We start from the raw sequence: 18,825 nt of genomic DNA on the forward strand, positions 1-18,825 counted from the left end.
CAGAAAATTGTAAAAGGTGATTTTTGGTGCTATATGTGTGACATTTTCGTGTAATGTGCATATTTGGTTTGATATCCTACATTAAACACTTTTAATTATATAGATAAGGCAAAAAATATAATAATTGGCAATTGCTATCAAACTGTAGCTCACAGTTAATATATAGATAATAAGTTGCTCAGGCAACTAGAAAAGATTCCCAGGAATTGTAATATAATCGTCTCAGGGAATTTCAATATTCCAGAGGTAAAGTTGACAGATCAGGAAGGGAGGAGTAAAGGATAAGCAGTTTCATAGAGATTAACACAACAAATGAAGTATAGTATTATGGCGGCTGCTATATTGGATTAAGTATTTAACAGTCTACAAGAAATTATTAGTAGCCTGGAAGCAAGCAGGTTCTAGTCATCTAAGGCCAAGGCTGAACAATAGGAACACATTTGCACAAGTCTTTAAAAGTGTAAACCTTGAAGCTATGAGGACAGTACTGGAAGCAACAATTGAAAAAAGCATCGCATTGGGAAAAAAAGAAATCTTTTAAGACCAATTTCAAGAAATATATCAGAAGAATAAAATAGCAATAAGCAAGAAGACAATGGGTGAATAAGGAGGCCGAGAAGCAAAAGCTAAGACGATTTGTTTGAAAAGATTAGCAAAATCAAAAAGTTACAATGACAGGAAATCACATGAAAATAAATTGTGATCTTTAAAATTAATTTTGGAATATGTAAAAGGTAAATAGAAAGGCAGCAGGAATCATCTGAAGAACTTTTTGCAGCTAATTACAAAATAGGCAGAATGTCAAAGCTCAGTTAGATCCCATAAATGGATGTTAAATAGAACTGAGTTCAATAATTTAGGCTGAATAGGAAATCAGGAAATGGCAGATGTGTTAAATTAATTATTTATATCAGTCTTGGCAAATGAAAACTGGACAAATTCCAGATTCAGTCAAACTGGTTTGGGAAACTATAACATATGTGGAGGTCAGTAAAACATGTGTTGTGAAGAAACTTAAACAATGTCTGCAGGGCACTAGGACCAGATGGGATACGCTGTAGAATCTTCAGAGAAATGAGTTAAAGGAAGACGTGAGATGCTGATTAATATTTTTATGAGTTCCATAGATATGCTATCCTCCGGTGTTCAAGATCTTGAATACTGGAGGATAGCAAATGTAACACCACCATTCAAAAAAAAACAACAGTTGATCTAAACATTAATGGTGCAGAAATCCTCAAGACCATCCTATTGGGCTCTTTTTGCTCCATTTATAGATCACAGAGCCCCATAATGAGCAACCATGTTGATTTTAGAAGCAACAAGTTGAGCCTCATGAATTTACAGGAATTCTTTGAAGAGAGACCAAATTCTTGATGAGGAATATCCAGTGGATTTAAAATATAAGGGGCGATTTTAACCCTACCTGCCTGCTTGAAACGGGGTGGGCTCTTAAAATCAGCTGAGTGACTTATCTGTCAGAGTCCTGCACAGATCTGAGCAGGTAATGAGGACACCCGCCTGCAGTTGAGGTCCTTCTTTAAATATGCAGATTGGGGTCTGATGATGTCATCGGGTCCAGACTGTAATGTTAAATATGGTGTGTGTGGGGAAGCCAATGGGGCTTTCCTGCCAGGCAAACAAAGTGGGTGGATGATCCGGGACCAGAAGAGGCTCAAAAGGGAAGATTTTGTACTTTGCTTGTAGGGTCAGGAGGAGCAGGGGAGGAGAGGTGCTCTACCTTACCCTCCCCCCCCCATCTTCTCTCCCCTGAAGCCCTCCCAAAACCCGCTCCCCATTGTGTACCTGAGTCCAGCGAGCCTCCCTTTGGAGGCCGGCTGGTCGGCAGCCTCCTGCTGTCCATACCCACCCGCCAGCCAGCAGCCACTTCCTGCTTGTTTTGGGCTGGCAGCTGACCAGCAGCATGCGCATGAGGCCTGGGAGTTAAAATTGCCTGGGCCCCATGTTACCAAGATGGAGGGGTTTGGCTCTCACCTTACCAGCCCCCCTCCCACCCAATCCTCTGCCCGTCCGATGGCTGATGTTCTACATGGATTGTTCTAGATCTCCTGATGTTCATACTAATCAGAAAATATTTGCAGGTAACGTTATTATATTTACATAGGAATATTCAGGACCAGAAAAGACCATTGTGGTCCCAGTGTCCAGGAAATATCACATCGTACGATACCTCTCATAATCTCCAGGTATTTGTCCAACTCTGTATAATTTGCTGATACTATCAGCCCCCGCTGCCTCCCTTGGCAGTTCATTCCATGCATTCACCACCCTCTAGGGATATTTTAATCCCCCTGACCGGCAGGAACGGTGCATGTGGGTGTTAAGATGGAGGGGAGGGTTCGAGCTGCGTTCCTGCTGCATTCCTGCCACTTTCCCAGCCCCCCACCATTTTAACTAGCCTGAAATCAGGCATGGGAAGGCTGCCCACAGCCCCCCAAAGGAGCGAGGGCCTAATTTAAATGGAAAAGTCGCGTCCCGTTCTGATGTCCTGTAGAATAATACCATTTAATTATATTAATTTTATTTATTATCCTTTCTGAATCTCATGACTTTGCATTTGTCCACATTAGCTAACATCTGCCACTCACCAGCCAGGCTTCCCAATCTAAAAGAACAAAAAAGAAAGACTTGCATTTATATTTGCGCCTTTCACAACCTCAGGACGTCCCAAAGCATTTTACAGCCAATGATGTACTTTTAAAGTGTAGTCAGTGTTGTAATTAGGAAACACAGTAGCAAATTTGTGCACAGCAAGTTCCCACAAACTGCAATGAGATAAATGACCAGATAATCTGTTCTTGATGGTGTTGGTTGAGGGATAAATATTGGCCAGGACACCGGGGAGAACTCCCTTACTCTTCTTCAAAAATTGTCGTGGGATCTTTTACGTCCACCTGAGAGGGCAAACGGGGCCTTGGTTTAACATCTCATCTGAAAGGCAGCACCTCCAACAGTGCAGCATTCCCTCAGTACTGGGGTGTCAGCCTGGATTATGTGCTCAAGTCTCTGGAGTTGGGCTTAAATTCAACCATCCGGGTCCTTCTGTATTTGATCAGCCATTTCCCTGGGTTCAGTTTGTCCCAGGTTTGAATCATCCGCAGGCTTGGAATGTTTTATTTCTGTCCCCAACACCAAATCATTTATGTACATTATAAACAGCACAGGCTCCAGTACTGATCTCTGCTAGTTACCTCCTTCCATGCTGATCTAGCTCCACGTACAACCACCCTTTGCTTCCTGTTTTAGTTAATTTTCAATCCATTTTAGAAAAACTCCATCTTTCAACCTTGTGCACTAGTCTCCAAGGTGGCATTTTGGTGAAAGCTTTGCTGAAATCTAGGTAAACAAAATTCACTGAACTCCCCCTGTTCACAAGGTTTTTCTTCTCCTCAAAGAATTCCCAAGAGATTCTTCAGGCAGGCCTGCTGTGCATTTCCTGTTTTTATTTGAGATTTCTAACATTTGCCATTTTCTTTTTACTGCTGGTAGCCTGCCTGCCTTCCTTCCTTCACCTGTTCACATTTTCCTTTCAATTTTATTATGTAGAGTTAGATTGAGTGTTGATGCTATAAATAAGAGGTAGCCAACTAGCCTTTGTTTAGTATTTAATCAAGTTCCATCATGTTTTACAATGTGTTTGAGGCTTGTGTACTATTGATTATTGATAGCTTTGCAGTACATCCATTTTTAATTAAAATTAAGAATAAGAGAAGCCACTTACAAAGTTTAACATGTTTTAACTTATTGATGTGACATAATTATTAGTAAGCTGATGACAGATAAGAACTACACAATGCCGTAACAAATTCCTCTCCTCCCCCGCCCCCCCTCCACCCCCTCCTTTTTCCCTTCTGGCTTTTTGCCGTGTGTGCATGTTTGGTGGGGGTTGGGGGGACGTAATTAAAAATGAAATTTGACGCTTGTTTGCTACACTTTCAATACTTGTGGAAAGCACCAAATCCTAAAGGCTTACGTTTCAGAGCAGTCAGTCCCCAAGTTCTAAGGAGGAGGAAGTATTAGCAAAGTCATGCAAGGTGCGCTGCTGAAAATTCTTAAGTGACATCAACCGCAGCTCATTAAATAGGAGGGTGGCAAAGCTGATATTCACAATACTCGTTTTAAATAGCGCAGCTCCTCACTCCACAAAACACCTTTTCATGAGCAATGAATTGGCACCTGCTGTGTGGCCTGAGAATGCACTTGCTTCACTGGGGAGTGGGCAGGTCCAGGCAGGATGGAAGAGCAACAGCAAACAGCAGCCACATGCTGAGAATGCCTTTATTTCCAAAGGACTCAGCAAAATCATCTTGACAAAAACCAACATCCACAGCATGCCACTTACCATGCAATGATCTTCTTTAATGCCTTTGAAAGGGAGGAAATGAACCTCCGCTCAATTGTGTACTGAATAAGGTTAGTTGGAGTGCTAAGACAATGAAGTCCAAAAATGATGATGATGTTGGATACCAACTTTCTTAATCTGCAGTGATGCAGTTTTTTTCTATATCAGTCTCAGCCACTGGCATCAGGTGTATTGACAGATGGCACTAAAGAAAATGAGACTTCACAGTGCCTGGTATGTCAGGAAGGAATGTAATTTAATACAAGTCCATCTGAGTCCCTTTTTAGTACTCAGTTCAGAGGCAATCATGGCAGCATCTGGTTTACTAGCTTCCAAAAGCTGAAGCCAACTCGTGCTTTTACAAGAAACCGCAGTATTAGCGGATTTTGTACAGTGTAATGAATTAATCAGATATTAAACAAAAAGGGACATTACTGATTGAGATTTACTTTCATCAGCATTTCTACTTCAAAATTTCAAAAAAAGGTAACGTAGGCCACACTTCAAAATATTAGTAAGCAACATGATGTGTGTAGTTTCAAACATCTGTACGCTAGTAGGGGATAAGTCGAAAGAGTCAAGTGTGGTCAGTTCAGTCAGGAATCAAGAAGTCCTGTTCACACCAGAAAGCAACATTTATAGAATGCAAATCCACTTTCTTCTGTGAAGTTTGAATTATATTTTCTCCTTTATTGCCATTAGGTGCAGTTAGTTTTATTTTAATTAACAAATTTATGTTAAAAAATGGTGAATGAAAACTGTTCCCGAGTGACTTGGTCAAAATATCCCTAAATTCCTGTGGGAAAAAGCATTACTGTACCTCTGGTTAGAAACACCGGGTGACTGAGAGCACTGAATGTGTGGGTGCAAATAACCACTCCACTTACCTCAGGACGTCCCAAAGCCCTTTACAGTCAATGAAATACTTTTCGAAGTGTAGTCACTGTTATAATGTAGGAAACATGGCAACCAATTTGTGCACAGCAAGGTCCCACAATGAGATAATGACCACATAACCAGTTTTAGTGATGTTGGTTGAGGGATAAATATTGGCCAGGACATCGGGGAGAACTCCCCTGCGCTTCTTTGAATAATGCCATGGGATCTTTTACTACCTGATAGGGCAGAAAGGTTTAACATCTCATCTGAAAGTCGGCACCTCCACCAGTACAGCACTCCCTCAGTACTGTCCTGAAGTGCCAGCCTGGATTACGTGCTCCAGTCTCTGGAGTGAGATTTGAACCGACAACCTTTTGACTCAGAGTCAAGAGAGCTACCACTGAGCCATGGCTAATACCATCATACACAAGAAATAATGCTTATACCTTAATTATATATGTCAGACTAAGTCTGGGTATAAATGTTATTGTGGACTAAATGAAAGTATATAACTACGTACTTGTTTGAGACTATTAAATTTTTGTACTTATTCTCCGTCTGTAAGACCTGGTTCTCCTTTTACAAAAGTGCAGAGAAGATCTATTATCAGATCCAATTTGCTGGCCAAATTGATGACATTAAGTAGGCTATGGCATGAACTCCATGAGCCACCTCTGCATATTGATGCGTCTATCACGATAAAGTTGCAACTAAAGTTGGAGTTAAGGAGGCTTTTAAAACAAAGCAAACGCAGAAACGCAGTAAGTATAAAGGAAAACAAAAAGACTGTAAAGAGGTAAATGAAGATGTCAGACGGTTACAGAGGTGTTGCAAATATGATAGACAAGATTAGAGGAATAACTCGTAAACCCTGGGTATTTACCCATTCGTGTATGCATCGAATACCAATATTTAAAACGTTATTCCACCATTTAGACTTAAGCTGGGTGTGAAATCAACTAGATCATTTTGGTTGTTGAATTCAGATTATATATGAAGTACATATTTCGATCTTAAATGGGCTCCACTATAACACAAGATAAATTATAAAGAAATAAAAACAGCTGATGCAACAGTAATGTATGTGTTTCACTACAGCCTTTGAATTTAACATAATTTTTTTGTAAAAACACCTCTATTTGGATTTCAGGTTGTAAGTCACCTTCTACTAATATTTGCTCTGAGCACCATTTACAACGTTTTGGTTCTGCAATTGGATTTTCAAAATATTTTGATCCCTCCCCGCCCCTAATTAATTAGCAGCATCTGCAAAACAGATTTTCAAAATATTACACTTAAAATTTGCTTGTAAAACTTTCAAACTTGCCATAAATATTAAAAATAATCACAACATATAAAAGTCAATTTAAAATTCTGTGTCAAAGTATATGCTTGCATACGTTGGTAAACTACAAGAACAGTAAATCACCCTTAGAAGATTATTTTTAATGGGCTTTTGAAGAGCAAAGAAGGAGAGGAAATGATTATATTTCCAGAAAATGTACAAGTTCATTAAGATTAAATGCATACCATTTTTCTTTTACAAGGACGATTGGCACAAAAATTGTAAATTTGGTGCTAACTGTATCAATTCCTCTGTGTAATATAGTTAAATCGCTTGCTTAACTGGTTTGGTGAAATAGGACTTTTTGTTTTTATTTAATGGGAAAGTGTAGAACTATGTCAAGGAGCATAGAGGGTAGGATAAGGCAGAAAAGGAAAGCTTACGTCAGACACCGAGAACTAAATACTACAGACAGCAAGAGGATAACTAAGGAAAGAGTAGGACCTATTAGAGACCAAAAAGATAACCTCTGTGTGGAGGCGGAAGATATTGGTATGGTTCTTAATGAATACTTTGTGTCTGTCTTCACAATAGAGAGGGACGATGCAGACATTGTAGTTAAGGAGGCATATGTGACATATTGGATGGGATAAACTTAGTGAGAGAGGAAGTATTAACGGGATTAGCATCTTTGAAAGTAGATAAATCACCAGGGCCAGATGAAATGTATCCCAGGCTGTTAAAAGAAGCAGGGGAGGAAATAGCGGAGGCTCTGACCATCATTTTCTAATCATCAATGAATACAAGGCATGGTGCTGGAGAATTGGAGGACTGCTAACGTTGTACCATTGTTTAAAAAGAGAGCAAGGGATAGACTGAATAATTACAGGCTAGTCAGTCTAACCTCAATGGTGGGCAAATTATTGGAATCAATTCTGAGGGACAGGATAAACCGTCACTTAGAAAGGCACGGATTAATCAAGGACAGTCAGCATGGATTTGTTAAGGGAAGATCGTGTCTGACTAACTTGATTGAATTTTTTGAGGAGGTAACAAGGAGGGTCGATGAGGGTAGTGTATTTGATGTAGTCTACGTGGATTTTAGCAAGGCTTTTGACAAAGTCCCTCTTGACAGACTGGTCAAAAAATGGGATCCAAGGGGAAGTGGCAAGTTGGATCCAATACACAGGGCTCAGTACTAGGTCCTTTGCTTTTTATGATATATATATCCCTGAAGGTAGCAGGACAGGTAGATAAGGTGGTTAAGAAGGCATATGGAATACTTTCCTTTATTTGCTGAGGCATAGAATATAAGAGCAGGGAGGTTATGCTGGAACTGTATAAAACACTGGTTAGGCCACAGCTTGAGTAATGTGTACAGTTCTGGTCACCACATTACAGGAAGGATGTAATTGCACCAGAGAGGATACAGAGGAGATTTACAAGGATATTGCCAGGACTGGAGAATTTTAGCTATGAGGAAAGATTGGATAGGCTGGGGTTGTTTTCTTTGGAACTGAGGGGTGATTTAATTGAGCTGTACAAAATTATGAGGGGTCTAGAAAGAGGGGATAGGAAGGACCTATTTCCCTTAGCGAAGGGGTCAATAACCAGAGGGCATAGATTTAAAGTGATTAGTAGAAGGATTAGAGGGGAGCTGAGGAAAAATTTTTCACCCAGAGGGTAGTGAGGGTCTGTAACTCACTGCCTGAAAGGGTGGTAGAGGCAGAAACCCTCAACTCATTTAAAAAGTACTTGGATGTGCACCTGAAGTGCTGTGACCTACAGGGCTATGGACCAAGTGCTGGAAAGTGGGATTAGGCTGGGTGGCTCATTTTCAGCCGTTGCAGACATGATGGGCTGAATGGCCTCCTTCTGTGCTGTAAATTTTCTATGATTCTATGATTCTATATAAATGTTGCAAAGCAAAACCACAACTAGCGAAATACTTATGGCATTAACTTGGCTGCTGGTAACTCTCTTTCTTCTGTGTCAGAAGGTTGTGAATTTGAATCCTATCTCAGTTGCTCACGTTCGTAACCTAAGCTGACACTCAGGGATGTGGGGATGCTGTATTGTTGGAGGTGCCGTCTTTTGGATGAAGTGTTAAACCAAAGCTCTGTCTGGATGTTAAAGATCCCTTACACTATTTGAGGAAGAACAAGAAATTGTCCTGGCCAGGATTCCTCTCTCAACCAATACCACTAAAAATAAACTAACTGGTCATTTGTGCTCAGTATCAGAAAAGTCACATCACCTGCTGTTTCTACTCCTTAGACTGTACTTTTAAGGATTATTTCTATAGTTTGTAGCTTGAGAAAGGTATTCCAAAGAGTATAACGACAAGTGCCATGCCTAATCAGCAACTAAGTAGTTGATATGTTACTAACCCTAGTTAATTTAGCACTCAGCAGGGCCTATGAGGATGGGTGGATGGGATCATGGTATGAGGAGAATGCTTTTAGTCAAAGAATGAAGACAGCTCTATCAAAGTAAGGAATCTATCTAAAATAAAATCAGAAAATAGTGCAAATGCACAGGAGGTCTGACAGCATCTATAAAGAGAAAGGACAAGTTAATGTTTCAGGTGCAAATCCTTCAGGATGGTGAAAAGGATGAAAAAGATAAATGAAAATCATGACAAAGAGAAGAACAGAACTTCAAGATTGGATCTCCTGATGGAGGTGTGGCAGTGAATCAAATGGCATAAATAAAAAGAAAAAGTGGAAATGCTGCAAATCTGAAATAAAAAGATAAAAGATAAAAGAAAAGAAAAAAAGATAAAAGAAAAGATAACCAGGGGTCAGTGTTGGGACCACTGCTCTTTTTGATATGTATTAATGACCTGGACTTGGGTATACAGGGCATAATTTCAAAGTTTGCAGCTGACACGCAACTCAGAAATGTAGTAAACAGTGAGGAGGATAGTACCAGACTTCAGGAGGATATAGACAGACTGGTGAAATGGGCAGACACATAGAATCATACAATGAAACAGTATGGAAGGAGGCCATTCAGCCCTTCGTACCTATGCCGGCTTTTTGAAAGAGCTATCCAATTAGTCCCACTCCACAACTCTTTCCCCATTGCCCTGCAAATTTTTTCCCTTCAAGTATTTATCCAATTTCCTTTTGAAAGTTATTATTGAATCTGCTTCCACCACCCTTTCAACCAGTGCATTCCAGATTACAACAACTCGCTGTGTAAAAAAAATATGTCCTCATGTCACCTCTGGTTCTTTTGCCAATCACCTTCAATCTTTATCCTGTAGTTACCGACCCTTCAACCACTGGAAACAATTTCTCCTTATTTACTCTATGAAAACTGTTCATGATTTTGAACATGTCTATCAAATCTCTCTTCAACCTTCTCTGCTCTATGGAGAACAACCCCAGCTTCTCCAGTCTCTCCACATAACAGAAGTCCCTCATCCCTGGCACCATTCTAGTAAATCTCTTCTGCACCCTCTCTAAGGCTTCCTAAATCCTTCCTAAAGTGTGGTGCTGATAATTGAACACAATACTCCAGCTGAGGCCTAACCAGTGTTTTATCAAGTTTTAGCTTAACTTCCTTGCTTTTGTACTTTATGCCTCTATAAATAAAACCAAGGATTTCATTTGCTTTTTTAACAGCCTTCTCAACTTGTCCTGCTACCTTCAAAGATTTGTGTACATACACCCCAGGTCTCGCTGTTCCTGCACTCCCTTTAAAATTGTACCATTTAGCTTATATTGCCGCTCTTCGTTCTTCCTACCAAAATGTATCACTCCATACTTATCTGTGTCAAATTTCATCTGCCATGTGTCTGCCCATTTCACCAGTCTGTCTATGTCCTCATGAAGTCTGTTTCTATCCTCCTCATTGTTTACTACAGTTCCGAGTTTCATGTCATCTGCAAACTTTGAAATTTTGCCCTGTATACCCAAGTCCAGGTCAATAATATATATCAAAAAGAGCAGTGGTCTTAATACCGATGCCACTGTATAGTTCCGTCCAGTCTGAAAAACAACCATTCACCACTACTTTCTGCCCCTTAGCCAATTTTGTATCCACGCTGCCACTGTCCCTTTAATTCTGTGGGCTTCAATTTTACTTACAAGTCTATATGTGGTACTTTGTCAAACGCCTTTTGAAAGTCCATATACACAACATCAACCGTTCTACCCTCATCAACCCTCTCCGTTACTTCAGCAAAGAACTGAATCAGGTTAATCAAACATGATTTACCTTTAACAAATCCATGCTGACTTTCATTGATTAGCCCATATTTTTCCAAGTGCCAATTAATTTTGTTCTGGATTATTGTCTCTAAATGTTTCCCCACCACCGACGTTAGGCTGACTGGCCTGTAATTGCCGGGTTTATCCCTCTCCCCCATCCATCATGGCAGATGAAATTTAACGCAGCGAAGTGTGAAATGATTCATTTTGGTAGGAAGAATGAGGAGAGGCAATATAAACTAAATGGTACAATTTTAAAGGAGCAGGAACAGAAAGACCTGGGGGTATATGTACACAAGTCTTTGAAGGTGGCAGGACAAGTTGAGAAAGCTGTTAAAAAGACATACGGGATCCTTGGCTTTATAAATAGAAGCATAGGGCTCGATTTTCGGATGTCCGAGCGGGTGCGTTCGTGGCGGGAGGGGGCTCCGAAAATTGGGGATTCCCGGCTCCAACCTGCCCACTTCCGGGTTCTCCAATAACGCGCTTAGACGCGCGCGCAGCATGCGGGACTCCCACCGGCAATTAAAGCCGGCAGGATCCCACTTAAATCAATTTTTTTGCAAAACAAACAAAAGTTAATCAAAAACATGACATTTTGTCTTACACCCTTGTGCATCCCCTTTGTGCTCAGAAAACCTTCGCCTAACGTTTCCGGGAACCCCTACGTAGTACTACCCCTGTGGCTTCAGCAGAGGTAGTGGCAGGTTGCTCTTGTCCATGCCCTGACCAATGAGATGCTTTGCGAGGACGCTTTCTGGGTTTTGGTGCCCGTGAGGGCCCCTCCAAAGACTGCTCCACCTGCACCTGTGCAGGGGCAGACTCGGCCACCTGGAGAGGGGGCAGCATTGCGGGTACTGATTGAGAGGGGGGGCAACGGGTGAAACGTGGGAGCACTTTGAGTGGCGTCCCCACTTCCATGTCCCCTTTCACCATCATCCCTCTCCTGGCCCAGGTCCAAATCACTCCTTCCACCCTGCTGGACGACAGTTTGGAGGACTTGTGTGAAGCCTTGGAAGGCCACTTCTAAAGTATCTGTCAGCCTGTTCAAGGCTGCAGAATGTTGCTCACTCTGAATCCGAACGGCCATTGTCAGGGCCTGAATGGACTCATTGTTGAGCCTTGCTTGAAGCTCGATGGAGGCTAGCCTTCCCTCCATTGCAGACATTCCCACACCTACCCGTGACACTATCTCAGAGATGCCTTCACGTCCCTGTATCAGTATCTCGGAGATACCCTCCTGTACCCGTGCCACCATTCCACTCATGCAGGAGTTGGACTCCTCCATCTTCTGCGCGATTGTGGAGAGTGCGCATGGCAACTGTTCCAGTACCTCGGCAAAGTGCTGCTGGCCCTCGATGACTCTCCTTTTCATGGCTGGTCCCCAGGGTTCAGCATCTGGGTCCAGCTGAGCAGAGCCTGGAGAAGAGTGCTCCCACTGATGCGGACTCTCCACGGCTGCCCCTGCCGCCAGAGTCTGCTTGTGCTCACATGTGCATGGTGACTCACCATATGCAAGCCCAACTAAGTGAGGACGGGGACCCACCGAGGTGTGTGTATCTGCGCTGATGGATGGCTGGCTCAGATGTGACGATGCACCCTCAGAGGCTGGCATGTCCTCTGAGGAATCGCCCTCCGCGGTCACGGCGCTCGCAGATGGCCCTGCAAGAGAACAGAAAGCAATATTAAGCGTGTGGACAGATGTTGAGGTGCTGCAGATGCCAAGTGATGCTAAGATTATTCGCTATCATGAGTGCTGAGTGTTAGATTTCTGTCACCAGCCGCTTGTGCACTCCCAGTCTCGGCGTCCGCCACGGACAGGCACTCCAGCGTCCGGCTTATTTCTAGTGCCTGCTGCTCCGTATCTGTTAAGACCACCTGGTGTGACAGGCCCCCTCCGGTCCTTGCCCTCTCCCGGGCACTCTGGCATCTCTTCTCCTATCACGGCAAAACACAGAGAGGCGTGATTGAGTAATGGTTGCATAGTGACCCGCTGCATGCATTGGTGTGGGTGAGGGTGACTGTGAGGGAGATGCATGGGAGGGTGCATATGAGACATAGCCATGAGATTGTATGAGGTTTCGGTTGCGTGGTAGTGTTTGAATGGGAACTGGGGCGGTGAGGATGATGGTTGAGTGGATGTGAGGAATGATGCGAGAGCATTGTGGTGGCAATGCAGAAGGAGTTGTGTGGTGGTGGAGGTGATGTGGAAGACTGAGTGTGGGAGAATGCGTAAATATACTCACTTTGGCTGATCTGGTTAGGTCATTAAAGCGCTTCCTGCATGGACCCAGGTTCTGCACACATTGCCGCTGCTGCTTACCTCCTCGGACACCTCGAGCCAGGCTTTCTTGGTGGCGGAGGGAGGCCACCTCCTCCCATCCGATGGAAAGAAAATTTCCCTTCTCCTCCTCACCCCATCGAGCAGCACCTGGAGTGAGGAGTCAGAGAACCTTGGAGCAGCCTTGCCTCTGGCCTGCTCCATACTCCAAAATTGGTTCTTTGCTGCAGGAGGAGCATTGGAGGACTGACCCTTTAAATTGGGCTCCTCTTGCTGACAGCCTGTGATGCGGGCGTGCAGTGCGCCCGCTGCGCAGGTCTGGAACTGGAAACCCGGAAGCCATGGTAAGTAACTTCAATTAGGCTGCGATCGCGTGCGGAGCCCCCCAAATTCACTGGGCGCATTACCCACTCGCTGCCAACCCGCCTCCCTCCTAATATCGGGCCCATCGAGTACAAAAGCAAGGAAGTTATGCTAAACTTTTATAAAACACTGGTTATCCCCCAGCTGGTGTATTGCATTCAATTATCGGCACCACCCTTTAGGAAGGATGTCAAGGCCTTAGAGAGGGTGCAGCGGAGATTTACTAGAATGATACCAGGGATAAAAGACTTCAGTTATGTGGAGCGACTGGAGAAACTGGGGTTGACCTCACTGGACCAGAGAAGGTTAAGGGGAGATTTGATAGAGGTGTTCAAAGTCATGAAGGGTTTTGATAGAGTAAATATGAGAAACTGTTTCCAGTGGCAGAAGGGTTAGTAACCAGAGGACACAGATTTAAGGTAATTGGCAAAAGAACCAGAGGCGACATGAAGAAAAAAAATTACGCAGCAAGTTGTAATGATCTGGAATGCTCTGCCTGAAAGGGTGGTGGAAGCAAATTCAATAATAACTTTCAAAACGGAATTGGATAAATACTTGAAGGGGAAAAATGTGCTGGGCTTTTGGGGAAAGAGCAGGGGAGCGGGTCTAATTGGATAGCTGTTTCAAAGAGCTGGCACAGGCACAATGAGCCGAATAGCGTCTTTCTGTGCTGTATCATTCCATGATTCTATGAACATGTTGAAAATAAACAGTGGGTCCATCAACATCTGTACAGAGAAAAGACGGCTTAACGTTTAGAGTGTATCCCCTTCCCAATCTATTTTACTTCTTCATTCTGCATTCTCCACACACCTTGAAAGCATAATTAAGTAATACACCTTAGAAGGAGGGTGGTCATTGAAATAAAATCTTAACATCCGCTTTCAGATTAAATCTGTCAGACATTTTCTTGTGCAGGTCGAATGAGTAATGTTTAATAAACATATAAAGGTTACTCTGTGTGGCAGCCCTACAACTGTTATCAATTGGGACCTGACTGAGATTGCCAGGGAACAATTGTTGAATGAGTAGCATGAGCTCTCCATCAGCTCCCTATCTGCAAGGTGATAACTATGTAAAATGTACTCAACCATTTGGTTGGTTATCTATTTGGTTATTGTTTTCTATGGTATAAATACCCAAAGTTGAATCAAACAGCTGCTGAGACCTATAAATCTGTTCAGTATTTTTAATACCAGATTTTTGCAAACATCCATACAATTAAATCAATAATGACTGATGGGATGGTGACCAAAACAATAATCTCTTGTCCAGAACAAAATTGGGAAGTGAATTAAGGTAGGAGTTCTGGATGAGTCCTAGACCACTCAGTTGGGATCCCAAACAGAACAAGTTTTATCCACACTGAGAACTTATAATTCACTAATTCTGTAGCAAAAACAAGGTAACCAATACAGTTGTTTTCTGCAAAAGAAACTTGAAATTTTAAATTTACATAGGTTTGAATGGGGGAAGCTTCGATTTATATGACATTGGATTAAGATCCCAGTTTGGGATCAACTAGGGACTGTCTAGAAATTATTCCTATAAACTGAGGCACCAACGGATGATCCCCAAACAAACCAGATATCAAAAGGTTATGAAAAACTGAATTACAACATGGATCAGGACATCAGAACTAGGTCTTAAACCAACTTCAAACAAATATTGGAGGCGCCTTAAAATGTGAGAAATGTTGTAGAAAACAGGATTAACTGACTCTGTTTTGCACAATGCAAACTTCCTTTAGTTGTACTATATGCTTTGATATGAATGCCTAGTGCAAACTGATTAACATATCCACCTCTGAGGATAGGATAGCAGCCAACATCTTTTAATAACCAAGGTGTCAAGTGTAGTATCTCTGGACTTGGAGATGGCAGCAGGGAGTGTAATTCTCTCCTATCAGGTAGCAGAAACACATCCAGGATCAACACATTAGAAATACATGACTTGTAGGGCCAATAAAGGGTTATCAAGGTGACTTAGGTGCTTTCTGCATGAACCTGCTGAATTAATCATGTAGCCAGGTAAAATGAAGGAAATGTATACAGAAACTTTTGTTTTTACAAGGAGAAACTGTCCACCCTAACACAATTTGCATACTGGAACAAAAATACAGGAGTTGATCCTTGTCTGGGGAGGTGATAGGATCTATCAGCAGGGAATCCCTGGGTTGGAATAACTCATGGATCACTTATGGGGACACGTGGTAAACACTAAGGTCATCCGCTGTGTTGTCTATTCCAGCTAGGTGCCAAGCTGAGGGCATCTCTTTTTTGTTCATACTCCAGGTAGCTAGATTAACCATGTCTATGCAGAGGCATCGCGAGCAAGTTCCACCCTGCTCGTTTATGTATCAAACTACTGTCATGTTATTTATCCATACACACACTGCTAGTCTTATTGCTCTGAGTTTGAGGCAGTTGATTTGCCAGATTAGCTGGGCAGTGTATATTTTCCCCTCTAGGATAGGTATTTGGTGACAGCTCTGGGTGCAGGGGAGTGGCTGAATGGCAGTACTTTGCACTGATAACTTTCCCCCCCAGAAATAAATCTGAGGAACTTTCAAAGGCACTCAGTGGCTACTATCTGAGGCAGGTTGACACAGCTTCCTGTAGGAAGAAATCATGCCTGTAATGAATTCAAACAAAGTGTGAATAGAAATGCTTAATTATTGTGTCATGTGTCCTTTGGCCAGAGTCAGGAGTGAGGAACTGGGAGATCTCCTGGTTGGAACATTTCTGGGTTAGCATTCCATCAATCAAATCCAGTGAGTGGGATGCTTAAGTGCATGAGGGAGTTAGTTGAGGAGACATTACAGGTTGCCACAATAGAGATGATGAACTAGTGATATCCGTCTCCAGGCCAATGTTTAGGAAGGAGTCGCCAAACTTCTCACAGCTGGGGGCCTTAAGAGCTTACAATACTGATGGAGTCCACGTCCAGGGTCGAAGGCGGGGATATGCATTACTGCACATTAGTTGACGTTTCCAAGAAAGTGGCTATACTATAAATGGCATTTACATTTACAGTGCTTGGGTGTACACAAGATAAATATGAATGAGGAAGGTCATTCAGCCCATTTTAGTTCATCCATCCAGAAAGATGCTAAAGTCCTTCCATTACAGCATCCAACTGTCTCAGATATAATTACAGGGGTTTCACATCCACCCTCTACCCGAGTTGATCATTTTTGGTGTGAAGAAAAGTTTGCTGACCATAATCCTAAATTTGCCTTTTATTAGTTTTAACCTGTGTCCCCCTGTCCTACTCTTACAATTTAATTTTAATTTAAGTTTCTGGATCTGCAGTGGTTCAAGGCAGCAGCTCATCACTACCTTCTCAAGGGCAATTAGGGATGGGCAACAAATGCTGGCCTTGCCAGCGATATCCACATCCCATGAACGAATAAAAAAAAACCTGAAGCAAACCATCTCTTTTTCATTGTGATATGGCTATAGACATTTTATGCACTTTTCATGGCCATCTATTACTGAGAATGAGCTTGATTGGAACTGGATGCAGTCATATCTTCCTTTCATAAACAATTAAAAAATCTTAATGAAAAAAGGTTCTAATTGTTTTCCTTTTTTTAAAAAAAAAAGGCCTGAAAAGGGCAGGGTAAGCATATTTTTGTTTTACTTGAGTGACAGCACCTACACTACTGGTCTCTTGTAGCTAGTAAGGATTGAAGACATGAACCATATTAGAAGCCCTATGCTAGGCCGAGGGAAAATTAAACTGATGTGCAGGTGCAATGGCTGCCTTTAGAAGGTGCAGGAACAGCATAAATTGCTACCACTGCAGAAGGTATTGTGCTCTTGTTCTGTGCATTGCGCACATGCTCCCATCAAATGAATAAGAGACACAAACTTTAACGTGCGGGAACAGTTGAAAAGAATTGATAAATGTGATTGTCATTTCATAGCCAAATATTAATCCAATTCAGAGAGATTCTATTGCACACTTTGGTAAATTTTCTAGCAAATTGTGAAACTATGTAGGATATCTACAACTCAATGCCCTTGACTAATTTGAATAACCAATTCAAATGCAACTTGGAACCTCAATTTCACCCATGTTTGCCACTCTGCAGCTTACTGTAGCTTAGCTGTCTCAATGTAACTAAGGCAGCCCCATAATGCCAGTTAATAATTAGGGCACATCAGAAATCCCAATACTGTAGAATTTCATTACACTTTTTTTTCCCTTTTATTTTAAAAAAAGTTGAATTACTATAGCCAAGCAATTTTCTTATTGGTTTATTATTACCAAAAGAATCAAGAATCTACATTTATTATGATCATGACTACTGGTATTAATTTGTATACAAAAGCCCCCACTTATGGAACACTGATCTGCGCAAGAACAATTAATTGAATACTTAATAAAATATTTCCTAGTTCCCAATAACTATATGTTCTGAATTAAATCCAAAGGCTCTTCTTTCAATCAAAGCAGAAGACAGATAAGCCAGTGAACTTTACTGATGCTGTCACAGCACTATCGAATTACATTCACTACATGAATTTGGTGTCATTTTCTTATGAAACGTAAAGGTCGAAGGACTGTAGCGATACAGACTGCCACTCAAATCTGTTTTTTAAAAAAAACTGTTCCGTATCATTTTTCCTGTATGACTGAACAGGTACATTTGGATACATCCAATCTTACCTGGATTCACAGAATAAATGAATGTAGCCAAAAACAGAAAATGCACAACGGGGCAGATTTTCTCTTTCAAATGCTAATTGTATAATTTCAGCATTTCAGATTTTTAGCATTCACTGCCATTCTTTTCATATCTAATTTGGGCTGATACATGAAAGACCAATATACGAAAGAAGAGGGAAACTTTAATGAATGTAAGCAGTAAAAAGTAATTTTCAGAACAAATTTGTATAATGGTTAGGCAGCTTCTAAGTTAATTTACTGCAAATCCAGTGGAGACACCACCAATAATACCTCAAATTTCACAAACCATCACATTTTTACAAGGCACTATTCCAGTTGAACCCCAATAATATCTACTAGAGTGGAAGTCTACAGAAATATTCGTAATACTCCATGTTGTGAATATAATTTTGAGGTGTTCCCTGCACATGGAAATTATTTGTTTTCACACACAAGATTTGCATTTTGCTCTTAACCTCGCATTTGCATTTTACATTATGACAATACTGCAGTTCTATGTAACTACAGACCACGATGGGAACTGTAATCACGCTTTCCTTCATCATAGCATTTAATTGCCCTTTCCAGATATTGATCATTGTGTTGTTCTTGACATCAATCCTGAACTTGCCTTTTATCAGTTTGTACCTATGCCCCCTTGCCCTAAGTCCCAGTTTAGCCCTCAAAATTAACTTTTTATATTCCACTAGTGTCTTGTATACCTCCAGTCCTTCACTTTCAACAACTTGTATTTATA

The sequence above is a fragment of the Heptranchias perlo genome, chromosome 2 (genome assembly GCF_035084215.1).
Source record: "Heptranchias perlo isolate sHepPer1 chromosome 2, sHepPer1.hap1, whole genome shotgun sequence".
Taxonomy (NCBI): Eukaryota; Metazoa; Chordata; class Chondrichthyes; order Hexanchiformes; family Hexanchidae; genus Heptranchias; species Heptranchias perlo.